The following is a 14,338-nucleotide window of genomic DNA, read 5'->3' on the forward strand; positions in this document are numbered from 1 at the left end:
ACTCCCAGCAATTATTGAAATCTAACAACAATCTATACTTCTACAAAAAGTTACCTTTCAAACTCGTCCAAATTTGTCATTGCTGATGGTGTTTCTACAACTGTTACCTGACAAGTCCATCTAACAGGTGAATTGGGAATCTTGGCATGGAATTAAACTTGAAGGTTGCCATTCATAAATCATTTCTTAAAATCTCCTGGTAATGTTTTATTTTTGATATGGAACAACACAACAACGTAAACTATTTTTACAGCAGATTATTGCATCAAAAACTTATTATTCTAACTGTTCTTGTGAAATCACTTCTTTCAAAATCATCACTTGATTAATAATCAACAAACTTGAAGTAGCTTGAAGTTATATGTGGATTAATTGCATTGACGAGTCCAACTGGATTGAAATATTTATTATATTAAATGAAATGGCTATTTCACTTAAATTTAAAAATGAACTCTACTGTTTCCTGGTGCTATGAGAATGCTCCCGTGCAGAATAAGGCTTCTGATCGTCTATCCCCTGATTCAGCCTACCACTGCATTTGCTACAGTAAGGTTAGGAAGCAGCCCCAGACTGTTGTGCTGATCCAAGGCACACATCCTGAAGGAGGGAGGAATGTAGCACTTGCAGCAAAGGGGGGATGTTTTACTCACCTGTTCCACAGGGAATGAGCTGGTCAGAACTCTCAATTCGGGATTCTCTTGCGCAATGTGGAATTTTAACGCCACAGCATGTCATCAGTGTCACTGATTGAATCTTCGCCGAGAGGGCAGTCTGATTGACAGCTGGGCCTTCCTTCAGTCAGACAGGGAGCAGGTCACTGAAGGCCGCAACAAGATTCACAGTGAGGATTGGGTTGGAGCGCCCAGGCGGCATCAGCCTTCAGATGCCAGATAGGTGGCATAGGGGCTTGGTGGTAGGGAGGGGAGTAATCAGGGCCCTCATGGTGGGTTCAGAGGCTTCAGGAGGAATAATTGATGCCGCTCCCAGTCAATGGGGGCTTTTCAGTTCAGGAACCAAGAGGTAAGTGGAAAGGCACTCAGCTCCTGAATCCACCATGTTCTCACCTCAATAAAGCTGTCAGGTAGTCGAATGCTCGGGAAACCAGGTTGACGGGACACTTAGTTGAAAATCTGCATAACAAGGGGCTGAGTGGCCTACCACTGCTCCTAATTTGTATATTCGTCTGTGACAATGAGGCTCACAGCTTCACATTTGTGGTAAACCACTGTGTTCCTATATTAAAGGTTGTACGGTAGAACCTGCACTACAGGTTCACCTGGGCCCCTGCATGCTAGCTCCGCCCAGGAGCCGGGTTATAAATATGCGTGGCCTTCAGCTCGCAGCCATTTCGTCAGCTGCTGTAGGAGGCCACACATCAGATACTAATAAAGCCTCGGTTTGAATTCAACTTCGTCTCCAGCCAAATTGATCGTGCCTCAATTCATTAGTATCTGATTCAGAAGCTGGACCTCCGGATTAAACCAGATCGACTGCAGCTGGATCCACACGCAAGCGACGCCAGAAAGGACTTTCAGCACTGGCTAGCTTGTTTTGAAGCATATATCAACGCGGCGCCGACCCCTGTTCCAGAGGCTCAGAAGATTCAAATAATGTACTCCAGACTCAGCTCCAAAGTCTTCCCGCTGATCCAGGATGCGCCCAATTACGCTGACACTATGACTCGACTGAAAGAGAGTTATGAGCAGAAGACGAACACGCTCTTCGCCAGACACGCGCTCGCAACGCGTACTCAACTACCTGGTGAGTCAATCGAGGACTTCTGGAGGGCCCTGATCCCACTAGTTCGGGACTGTGACTGCCAGGACATTACAGCTAAGGAGCACTCAGATCTCCTTATGAGGGACGCTTTTGTAACTGGGATTGGGTCCGATGTTATCAGGCAGCGGCTCCTAGAAGGGGCCACGCTCGACCTCGCAGAGACTAAAACACTAGCGCTTTCCATGACGGTCGGCCTGCGCAATGTACAGTCCTATGCCCCCAACCACGCGGCCCACTCCTCCTACGCTTCATGGGCCCCACAGGCAGCCGCCCCAGCGGGGGCGCTACCCACCCAGTAAGCCTGCGCTACCCACCAGCCAGTGATCTCCGGGGGGCCCCAATGCTATTTTTGCGGCCAACAAAGACACCCCCGCCAATGCTGCCCGGCCCGCACTGCCCTTTGTAAGGCCTGCGGGAAGAAGGGCCACTACGCAGTGGTGTGCCAGGCCCGCTCAGCGGCAGCGGTCGCCCCCACCCCCCCACCCCGGTAACGGACAATGGGCGCCGATATCCTCCCCTCCTCCCCAGGCCATGTGTGAGCAATGGGCGCCGCCATCTTCTCCCCCGCACCCGGTCCGCTCAGCGGCAGCGGTCGCCCCCCCCCCCAGTCACGGGCAATGGTCGCCGCTATCCTCCCCTCCTCCCCAGGCCATGTGCGAGCAACGGGCACCGCCATCTTCGCACCCGCACAACACGTGCGTTTCATGGGCGCCGCCATCTTGCTCCACCCCCGCAACGTGCGTTCCATGGGTGACCCCCAGGACCTCCGGACACCGCCATCTTGTGCACCCCGCAGTACACAGAGACCAACGGCGTTTCAGGACCCCGACGCAGCGGCCGCCTCACTACCCGACGATCAACCACGACTCGCATCCATGGTAATCGACCAGTCCAGACCACACACTCTGACCAACGCATCCACCAGCGTGAAAGTCAACGGCCACGTGACCTCCTGCCTACTGGACTCCGGGAGCACCGAGAGCTTTGTACATCCAAATACGGTAAGGCGCTGCTCCCTTAAGGTACACCCTACCAATCAAAGTATCTCCCTGGCCTCCGGATCCCATCGCGTAGCGATCCGGGGGTACTGCACGGTCACGCTCACAGTCCAAGGCATAGAGTTCCCCGGTTTTCGCCTCTACGTCCTACCTAACCTCTGCGCTGCACTTATCCTTGGCCTGGATTTTCAGTGCAACCTCCAGAGCCTGACCCTTAAATTCGGCGGACCCTTACCATCCCTCACTGTGTGCCGCCTCGCGACCCTAAAGGTCAATCCTCCTTCCCTCTTTGCCAATCTAACTCCAGATTTCAAACCCGTCGCCACCAGGAGCAGTCAGTGCAGCACCCAGGATAAGGCCTTCATCAGGAGGGAGTCATCAAGGCCAGCAACAGACCCTGGAGAGCTCAGGTGGTAGTGGTTAAGTCTGGGGAGAAAAATCGAATGGTCGTGGACTACAGCCAGACCATCAACAGGTACACGCAGCTCAACGCGTACCCCCTTCCACGCATATCTGACATGGTTAACCAGATTGCACAGTATCGGGTCTTCTCAACGGTGGACCTGAAATCCGCTTACCACCAGCTCCCCATCCGTAAATCGGACCGGCCATACACCGCCTTCGAGGCAGACGGCCACCTATATCACTTCCTTAGGGTCCCCTTCGGCGTCACCAATGGGGTTTTGGTCTTCCAAAGGGAGATGCACCGATAGGTCGACTGGTACGGCTTGCGGGCCACGTTTCTGTACCTAGACAATGTGACCATCTGCGGCCATGATCAGCAGGACCAGTCGCCAACCTCGCTAAATTTCTCTGCACCGCCACTCTCCTCAACCTCACGTATAACAAGGAGAAGTGCGTGTTCCGTACAAACCGCTTAGCCATCCTCGGCTACGTGGTCCAGAACGGAGTTCTGGGGCCTAATCCCGACCGCATGCGCCCTCTCATGGAGCATCCCCTCCCCCACTGCCCCAAGGCCCTCAAACTCTGCCTGGGGTTCTTCTCGTATTACGCTCAGTGGGTCCCAAACTATGCGGACAATGCCCGCCCACTCATACAGTCCACTCATTTCCCCCTGACGGCAGAGGCCCAACAGGCCTTCGCCCGGATCAGAGCTGATATTGCCAAAGCCACAATGCACGGTGTAGACAAAACACTTCCTTTCCAAGAAGAAAGCGACGCATCGGACGTCGCCCCTGCCGCCACCCTCAACCAGGCAGGCAGGCCCGTGGCATTCTTTTCCCGCACCCTGCATGCCTCCGAAATTCGGCACTCATCCGTCGAAAAGGAGGCCCAGGCTATCGTTGAGGCTGTGCGACGTTGGAGGCATTACCTGGCTGGCAGGAGATTCACTCTCCACACTGACCAACGGTTGGTAGCCTTCATGTTCAACAACAACAGTGGGGCAAGATCAAAAATGACAAAATCTTGCGGTGGAGAATCGAGCTCTCCACCTATAACTACGAGATTAAATATCGCCCTGGCAAACTCAACGAGCCCCCTGACGCCCCAGCCCGAGGTACGTGTGCCAGCGCACAGGTAGACTGACTCCGGACCCTGCACGACAGCCTTTTTCACCCAGGGGTCACTCGGTTGTACCACTTCATTAAGGCCTGAAATTTGCCCTACTCCGTCGAGGAAGTAAGGATGATCACCAAGGTCTGCCAGGTCTGTGCGGCGTGCAAACCGCACTTCTACCGGCCGGACCGCGCGCACCTGGTGAAGGTCTCCCGCCCCTTTGAACGCCTCAGCATGGACTTCAAAGGCCCCCTCCCCTCCACCGACCGTCACACATATTTCCTCAGTGTGATCGATGAATGCTCCCGTTTCCCCTTCGCCATCCCATGCCCTGACATGACGTCTGCCACCGTCATTAAAGCCCTTAATTCTATCTTCACTCTGTTCGGCTTCCCCGCCTACATCCACAGTGACAGGGGATCCTCATTCATGAGTGATGAGCTATGCCAGTTCCTGCTCAGCAGGGGTATCGCCTCCAGCAGAACGACAAGCTGCAACCCCCGGGGAAACGGACAGATAGAAAGGGAGAATGGGACGGTATGGAGGGCCGTCCAGCTGTCTCTATGGTCCAGAAATCTCCCGGCCTCCCGCTGGCAAGAGGTCCTCCCTGCTGCACTACATTCCATTCGCTCATTACTTTGCAGTGCTACTGACAGTACACCGTATGAACGCCGTTTTGCCTTCCCCAGGAAGTCCACATCCGGGGTATCACTCCCAACTTGGCTCACAGCTCTGGGAACCGTGCTTCTCCGTAACCATGTGCGGCTCCACAAGGCGGAGCCGTTGGTGGAAAGGGTGCACCTGCTCCACGCAAACCCACAGTACGCCTACGTGGCATTCCCCGACGGCCGCCAGGATACCATCTCCCTCAGGGACCTGGCCCCTCAGGGACCTGGCACCAGCAGGTTCCGCCCCCACACCACCCCTGTCGCCCCCGGCGCCACCCTCCCCTCCCCCACCGCCCCCATCACCCCCCCTAGGACCGTCCGTCCTCCCCCTGCCCACCCCCGTTGATGAAGACGATTTCGGCACGCTCCTAGAGTCAACTTTGACCACGACAGCACCAGCATCGCCGGCTCCACTTCGTCGATCCCAGAGGACGATCAAGGCGCCGGACCAGCTGAACCTCTGACCGGTCCACCAGATGACCAGAGGCATTTCTTTTTCTCATTGTTCTGTAAATATTAAAGATTGCGAATTGTATATAGTTATCCACCAACCCCGCCGGACTCAATTTTAACAGGGGGTGAATGTGGTAAACCACTGTGTTCCTTATATTAAGGGTTGTACGGCAGAACCTGCACTACAGGTTCACCTGGGCCCCTGCTAGCTCCGCCCAGGAGCCGGGTTATAAATATGTGTGGCCTTCAGCTCGCAGCCATTTCGTCAGCTGCTGGAGGAGGCCACACTTCAGATACTAATAAAGCCTCAGTTTGAATTCAACTTCGTCTCCAGCCAAATTGATCGTGCCTCAATATTCAAAGCTGCAACCCGCCTCCTTGGATCAGGTTGGATCCTTGCCTCTGTTAAAACTGGAAATGGGCAGTTAGAGGCAGTTTTGCGGTTCAGGAAACATTTTCAGACTTGAACAAACCACCCAACCCAAATTGATCCTGCTTTTTTAAGGTTAAAATTCAGCCCAAGGGGTCAGCATATTATTGAGGCTGGCTGGTTATTTTTGACAAATCTGCTGAAATTCTTTGAAGAAATGATGGAGAGAGAGAAAGCAGTGGATGCTACATATTTACAAGAAAGACAAATTTGCCGAATAATATCTATATATAATGGGCGGGATTCTCTGTCCCAGAATGCCTGGATCGCAATCCCCAATTGATGCCGCCGATCGCGATACTCCGACCTCCTGCTGGCTGGTGGCAGGCCCATACCCCATGCCAGTGGGAGCGTGTAAATAAATGCAAATGGAATGGTTGCACCCTTGGCCCACTGTGAGGCCCACTATGGCAGGGCCACGCTGGTAGAGACCATCCGAGGGACACCGCCCCCCCCCCCTAACAATGCACTGCCTGCCCACGTCTCCTCTACCAGACCTCCCCAAACCCCCCCACCAGGGACCCCTGTAATAGGGAGACCCCCCACAGGTACCCTTGTAACAGGGAACCCTCCACAAGGACCCCTACAATAGAGAAACCACCAATAGGGACCCCTGATATAGGGGGACCCCACAAAGAGACCCCTGTAATTGGGGGACACCCCAAGGGACCCCTGTATCTACAGACAGGAATTGAGTTGAATATTAGCTGATAATAGAAGAAACCAAATCTGACAACATGCAACAGGATTATAATAGAAAGATGCAGTGGACTTTGGAATAAATAGTATTATTCAGGGATTTCAGACTTGTAGCGATTGGCTATGATGATTTCTTACATATTTCCATTCTGATGGAAAATCCCAAGATTCTCAAGTCTTGCTTCATCTGTACAAGACATGTAAACTGAATTGTATGTCCACATTATGCTATTTATATACGATCATCTAATGGGTGTGATGCAAAGGTAATCAACTGTACTTCAATAAAATAAAACAGCAAGCGTTTATTGTCAATTTTTTTTATTTGGAAGATTATTTATTTACCTAGAGGGAAGAAAAGGAAGTCGCATTTATGCATCACCTTACAAACCATTGGATGTCACAAAGTGTTTTACAGCCATTGAAATACTTTTGAAATGTAATCACGGTTGTTATGTAGGAAATGTGGCAGCCATTTGTCCTGAGCAAGCACCCACAGCAGCTGTGTGCTAATGACCAGGTCAACGTGTTGTTCTGCAATGATGATCGAAGAATGGATGTTGATCAAAACCCTGGGGTCAACTCTATTGCTCTTCTTCAAAATAGTGCCAATGGATTTTTTAAAAAATGTTTCTTATTAGGTTTTCATATTTTATATCCAATTTATAAAATACAAAACCGCGCCAAAAATCAACGCATATGTTCACAAGCGAGTATCTTCACAACTGTGGCTGTGACCCCCTTTTATTCGACATACATATTTTACATTCCCCAATATGGCCAACACACGTGTTTACAGGGACTTATGTACAATCTTTATTGTCACAAGTAGGCTTAGTCACATTCCGGCACCTGTTTGGGTACACGGAGGGAGAATTCAGAATGTGCAAATTATCTAACAGCACGTCTTTCGGCACCTGTGGGAGGAAACCGGAGCACCCGGAGGAAACCCACGCAGACACAGGGAGAATGTGCAGACTCCGCACAGACAGTAACCCGAGCCGGGAATTGAACCCGAGACCCTGGCGCTGCAACAGTGCTAACCACTGTGCTACCGTGCTGCTTGCCCTCGGACCAGTCCCTTGCGTCTTTGTCCCTCCTGCGTGTCCCTCGCATTCCTTTTACAGGCCTTTACCCCCCTCCCACTATCTCCCACCCCCTCCCTCCTCTCCCACCCCTTTTCCTTTACCTCTCTGCCCCATGGCTCACCCGTGTCTCCCCCTCCCCTCCTCCCCTTGTTCGACTGGTGACTGGGTACGGACAGGTCTTGAAACAAGTTGGTGAATGGCTTCCATGTCATGTGGAAACCTTCTTCCAACCCACGGATGTCATATTTTATTTTCTCCAGCCTGAGACATTCCACCAGGTCAGACAGCCAGTCTGCAGCCTTGGATGGTGCTGCCAATCGCCAGCCGAGCGGGATTCACAGCAGGAGATCAGGAGGGAAAGACTAGGGCATCGGACCAGACCCCCCCCCATGAAGAGTTCTGGCTGATCTGAAATGCCAAAGACAGCCACTTTTGGGTACGGCTCTACATTCAGTCCCACAACTCTGGATATGGGCAGGACTGCCCCAATTTCTTAGTAAACTCGGATTGAATGGCCTTCCCACTGGCAGGACCGAATGTGCTTTGCCCAGTTCAGGTCTTCTCCCGACCTTGGGCTATTACGGCCCTTGGCTGCTTTAGGTTTTGGCCGGAGTGACCTGTGGACTCTGTCTATCGCCGTGGGTTTGGGAAAGCTCTCCCTTCCGACCAGGTTACCCAGCATCTGGGCCACATATTCCATGGGTTTCCTGCCCTTGATGTCCTCCGGTAGGCCAATGATATGAAGATTCTGGCAGGGCAACCAGTTCTCCTGGTCCTCCACCTTCCCCTTCAGTGCCCCTTGCGTCGCCACCACTTCTGTTTCCAGGGAGGCGATTCGGTCACTCTGACCCGTCGGCACTTCTGCGAGGTTCCCGATTGTTGCCTCCCGTGCTTCCAATCATCGCTCGGTTTTCTCCAAAGCCACCTTGAAGGGGTCCAGGGCATCTGCAAGCACCGCCTTAACTCTCGCTATCATTTCTGGAGCTCCTGAGTCATGTGATCCATCCACTCACTTATCAGCAGATAGTCCGGCATGGGTCCCAGCGACCCAGCCTGCTTGGGTGTGGCGGGCTGTGACTCGCTCCTCATATTCGCCATCGTTCCATTCCTCCTCTCCAGGCTTTTGCTGGTTCGCCATCCTTTCGGGTCCTGGAGTTATTGCCGGGCATTTCTCGGTAGTTGAGGCCATCTTGTGGGAGAGTGGGGTGGGGGGAGGGTTCAACTGGTTTGGCAGGCTATTTTTGTGCAAAATGTGTCGTTTTTCTGAGTTCCCTGAGGAGAGCCACTTTCCCTGCTTCTGCTCAGCACATTCCCTTCACCTGAAATATGCCATTGGATCTTTTTACACCAAATTGAGAGGGCGAATAGGGCCTCAGTTTAATGTCTCACCCAAAAGTCTGCACCTCCAACAATGCAGCAGTCCCTTATTACCAGCCTGGAGCATCAGTCCTAATTTGCACAATTAAGCTCTAGAGTGAGACATTAATCCTGAACATTCTAACAGAAAGGCCAGAGTGCTACCATCTGAGCCACAACTGGAACATAGAGAAAGGACTGTCATTAAAAGATGACAGTTCCATTGGATCAAAGCTAATGCGGACTAATTAAGCATTTGAGGAGTACTTGAATGAAAGTGTGCAATTAATAACACAGCACAAATAACATGGATTGCCGAGAGAAAAAATTGAACATATTATTCTCGGTTTGATTTAGAGTTCAAACTAGATTCATTTTAGCCACACTTTACATGGATTGCAATCTGAATTAAAAGCAATTTGTTTATATCTAGACTTGTCTCCTAGGTGTATAATATATCGCACATGTAATATTCATTAATGCCATATTTTTAGAACAGTGCAAAATTCAAAACATTCATCCATCCTTAGTTGAGTTCCTGTGTTGACAGGTAGGTCAGTGTTTATAAGGGTCAAAGACAAGTTAACTGCCAAATCCTGCCTGTGTAGAATTTGCACATTCTCCTTGTGCCTGCGTGGGTTTCCTCTGGGTGCTCTGGTTGCCTCCCACGATCCAAAGATGTGCAGGTTAGGTGGATTGGCCATGCTAAATTGCCGCATGGTGTCCAAAGATCTGCAGGTTAGGTGGAGTTACGGAGATACGTCAGGGTAATAATAATAATCGCTTATTGTCACTTCAATGAAGTTACTGTGAAAAGCCCCTAGTCGCCATATTCCGGCTCCTGTTCAGGGAGGCCGGTACGGGAATTGAACCCATGCTTCTGGCATTGTTCTGCATTACAAGCCAGCTGTTTAGCCCACTGTGCTAAACAAGCCCTAGTGGGTAGTGGGCCCAGGTAGCATTCTCTTTCAGAGGGTTGGTGCAGACTCAATGGGCTGAATGACCTCCTTCTGCACTGTAGAGATTATATGTAAACCAATCAAAGCTCTGTAGTACATTGTGGTGACTGTCTCTTTAAGGGCAACACAGCAGAATATGGGTCACATGGCTTCTGCGACCAATTGGGATTCACCCCTTGGGTGGGTTGGGGGGGGGCGTTGTGTGACAGAAGGCATGTAGTAGGGGAAAAGGGCAGCCATGTGGCTGTTGTACTGATGTACAGTTCTTATTATTAAGTACCTTTTGTGTGTCTAATGAAGTCTATTATATATCATTATATCTTTGCATATATTTAGGGTGGAAAATGATGGATATTTCTGTCATCTCCTTTGGAAACAATGTATGTATGAGTTTCGAGTTGCTTATGGTTACATAAGACTTAAAATTCTGGAGAAATGTAGGATACACTAAAGCTGAATCTTTCTGAATGGTTGAAAACGAAAATGAAATGTGATTCCATCAGAACTAGGCAGAATGACATATTCATAAATTATCTTAAAGACCTTCACTGTGACAGTTCAGAATTCTTCAGCCGCAAAAAAGAAATCTTGGGTTTAACAGATTTTAAAACCGTACGCACTTCAGGCAAAAATTGGTCTCAAAAGAAAGCAGTGTCCCCAAGGAGTGGCAGGCTGGATTGACCTAACATCATCAGACAAGAAGGGATGATTAAAATGCAGGCTGGACCATTGTTTTGCATAAATCCTAAAAATAAATTGCCAAATGATTAGCAATGTCTGGCCATATTGGAAGATATTGTGCATGTTGGTAGTGACAAACTCTTACCATCTCTGTGAATCAGGGTAAAGAGACTGTAAAAATATCAAGGCGAAACAACTGAAAATCGGATAAACAGTAGTAGGCTGCAAATGGCCTGAATTTTGCAGTAAGTGCCCACTGATATTGATTAGGCTTTTGCACAACAACCTATGGTCATTAGGAGTCCAAAACTGTGTGGCGCCCCCTACAGGGTATCTGGGACCTGTGTAAACAGAACAAGCAACAGCATGTCTATTCAACCAATCAGATTGAGGAATACTTACTGAGTCACGGAGGTAGATGGGGTGGATTTTTCCTCGATTCCTGATTTGTTGGGGGTGGGAGTGGCATCTGATAAAATTCTTTAAAGTTGTATTGGGCTGATTTCCAGAGAATCTTTCTCCTCCTCCTCTCGCTTTTCCCAAAGGTGGCTTTTTTGGGTGCTGTTGGTAACTTGCCAAGGTAGTGGCAGGAAACCAATTGAACTTGTTATTGAGGCAAACAATAGCCATTTTTCCTTGGCAATAAAGCAGCCGAGCAGGGAACCACACGGTGCCTGGAATTTGTGAGCTCAGAGGAAATAACAGCGGCACAGCGGTTAGCACTGCTGCCTCACAGTGCCAGAGCCCCGGGTTCAATTCTGGCCTTGGGTAACTGTGTGTGTACAGTTTGCACATTGTCCCCGTGTCTGCATGGCCTTCATTCCAGGTTTCCTCCCACAGTCCAAAGATGTTCAGGTTAGGTGGATTGATCATGATCAATGCGCGGGGTTATGGGATTAGGGCAGGGAGTGAGCCTCGGTAGTGCTCTTTTGGAGGGTCGGTGCAGACGCGATAGGCCAAAGGGCCTCCTTCTGCACATAGGGATTTTATGGTAAGAGCACATGGGAAGACATTGAATCATAGAATCCTTACAGTGCAGAAGGAAGCCCTTTGGCCCATTGAGTTGGCGCCAACCCTCTGAAAGAACACCTAGGCCTACTTTGCCGCAGCCCCACCCAACCTTTGGATACTAAGGGGCAATTTAGCACGTCCAATGTATGAACCCGGGTCCCTGAGGCTGTCAGGCAGCAGTGCTAACCACTGTGCCACTGAACTGACTTGTAATCAATACAATAATGGGGGAAATGGCAAGGCTGAGATTAACTATAACCTAAGGTTGCAGGAGTAGCATAGTCAGAATGTTGAAACTGCTTATGTTAGGAGGAAAGAGATTGCTGAAACTACTTACAGCCTACACTTGTGTATTTGAGGCTCTATGTAGGGAGGTGACTTTCAGCTATCCTGCGATTGCATGGACCATTGAGGAGGAACAGCAACGAGATCCACCTCAGCAGCCACAGAGAAACAGCTCCTGGAGGGTCATCAGTAACACCTGCAATAAGCAGTACACTCACATACAGCTGAACAGCGGAGAGGGGTTGGAAAAGGACCAGGAGATAGAAAAAGCCACAACCCTCAGCAGAAGGTGTACAGGCAAAGTGTCAGCTTCCTGGACCTCCTCGGTACAGGAGTGCCTCTGAAGGCAGTGGCTCGAACATCAACTGGTCGCAGAGTCCTGCACCTCCTGGTGGAGGGTCTGAGGCCCTAAACAGTGGGTGGCCACCCATTGCCAGTAGCAGTGCAGGTAACCATGGTGACCAATTTCCTTCCATCCAGATCATTCTGGATCACAATCTGCCACATATAGCTTCAGCACTCAGCTGACTGATGCCTTGTATATGACTGCAGTGGGCTGCATCAGGTTCCAAATAGGTGCTACCAGTCAGGCCCAGGCGGTTGTCAGCTCTGCCTCCATGAAAGGGTTCCCTCGGGTTCAGGTTTGATAGACTGTATCCATGTGATCACCAAGGCTCAGTTAAAACTCTCAGGTGCATTTGTGAACAGGAAACCATTCCACTCCTTCACAGAGCAGCTGAAATGCAACCACCTCAACAGAATCTTGTGAGTTGGAGCAAGGATCCTGTGCAGCTGCCATGACCCCTCCATCTTGAGGGAGTCTCAGGTGCCTCAACTGTTCAGGCCACAGGGCAGCCTCTCTTGGTGGCTCTGGGTGACAAGGGGTGTCTGCCGAAGATAGAATGTACAACACCAGTACGGGTTCCTGCCTCAGAGGCCCACAAGTGACACAACCATTGCTGTCTTCAACCAACGCAGGACCTAACTAGGCCATAGGCCTGCTTCAAATGCTATTTCAGTGTCTTGACCAGTCTGGGAGCGCCCTCCAGTAGAACCCTACAAGGGTCTCACTATAGTTGGGCTGTGCTGCTCTCTGTACAACCTGCTCTAACAGCACCGGAGGATGGTGATGTTCACTCAGCTTCCTCGAGGTTGGCAGAATATGCCCATCCATATGTCCCATTGGCACCAGTGCCCATTGTCCTGCAGATCAGAAACACCCAGGGCATCAACAATCAAGGTTCACCTGAGTGTAGGAGCTACACTCTTGTCCACTGGTGTACTGTGACAGAAAGTGTGGCCATAATCGCAAGCCCACCACAACGTACAGATCTCCTTGCCTTAAGACATCCCATGCCAACATCCCTTTAACTTTAACACCGAGATACATGACGTTGCTCTCACATCCAGTCTGTTCTTCATGTTTAATGTGCAACCAGCCACTAAGAACTACATGCCCCCTATCTATTAGCTAAAATAAATTGTTTCATTTCAATAAAATACTTTAACATGATAGTGGCATTAAAAATAAGGCACCCAAATGATTCTCAACTAGGACCATTTTCATGTTGTCTTCCTTGTACTCTTACATGGTGTTACCTCTGTGTTGCAGCCGATGTGAAGGCAGCCAGCTCGGTTCTGTACTGGGTTGCATTGCCCATGAGGGCCCAGCACAGACTGGTCCATCTGGGTAACTAGTGGGTAAAAAGCACAACATCATGTCCTTCATGTATTTGAATCTTAAGAATCTTGGTGAGTTCCTAGAACAGCAAAAAGTGCAAGAGCAGGACATATTGGACAGCAATTTCCTGATTTCTGTGTATAATTGCACAAATGGGCAGCAGATTTGATGTCTAATTCATTCCTGGCTGATAGCCTCACCTTTACTTCTACCCCAACATGCGAGCCATGAAGTAAAAGAGGCCCACTGAAATGAGTTAGGGATGGTAACCAGAAGTTGATTTGGTTGTGCCAAATCAGTTTCATGATTCTTGTGTTCTGTATGTATTACCTATTGTGGAATAAAACATCCACGACTTCTGAACTGAACTAAATGGGTGTCAACTCAGGCCTGACTCTTGGCAGTGTTACCCTGGCACCTGGGCACTGCCATCCTGGCACCCTGGGAGTGCTTCTGCTAGCTTTACGGTTCTACCCAGGAGCCTTGATAGTGCCAGGGTGGCAGTGTCAAGGTACCAGCTGGGCAGTGCCAAGGTGCCCACATTCCAGGGGGATAGCCAGGGGGGCTCACTGCCCTGACCCTTACCAGGCAGGGGCCTCCAATGGCCCTGGAGACCCCTCGGGTGCCATTCCACGTGGTCCACATTCCTGCGCCATGCTCCATGGAGGACTCACCCCGCGGACCTGGACCGCCAAAGTAGTGCCCCGCATCTGCTGCTTGCACACCCCGGAC

General features: G+C 50.4%; 1 protein-coding gene across 2 annotated transcripts in view; it reads left to right on the forward strand.

The window, feature by feature from the left end:
* Nucleotides 1-14,338, forward strand: part of LOC140427472 (interleukin-8-like) — a 121,760-nt gene that overhangs the window by 22,916 nt on the left and 84,506 nt on the right. The window lies entirely within an intron of this gene.

This window comes from Scyliorhinus torazame, chromosome 7 (assembly GCF_047496885.1).
Source record: "Scyliorhinus torazame isolate Kashiwa2021f chromosome 7, sScyTor2.1, whole genome shotgun sequence".
Taxonomy (NCBI): domain Eukaryota; kingdom Metazoa; phylum Chordata; class Chondrichthyes; order Carcharhiniformes; family Scyliorhinidae; genus Scyliorhinus; species Scyliorhinus torazame.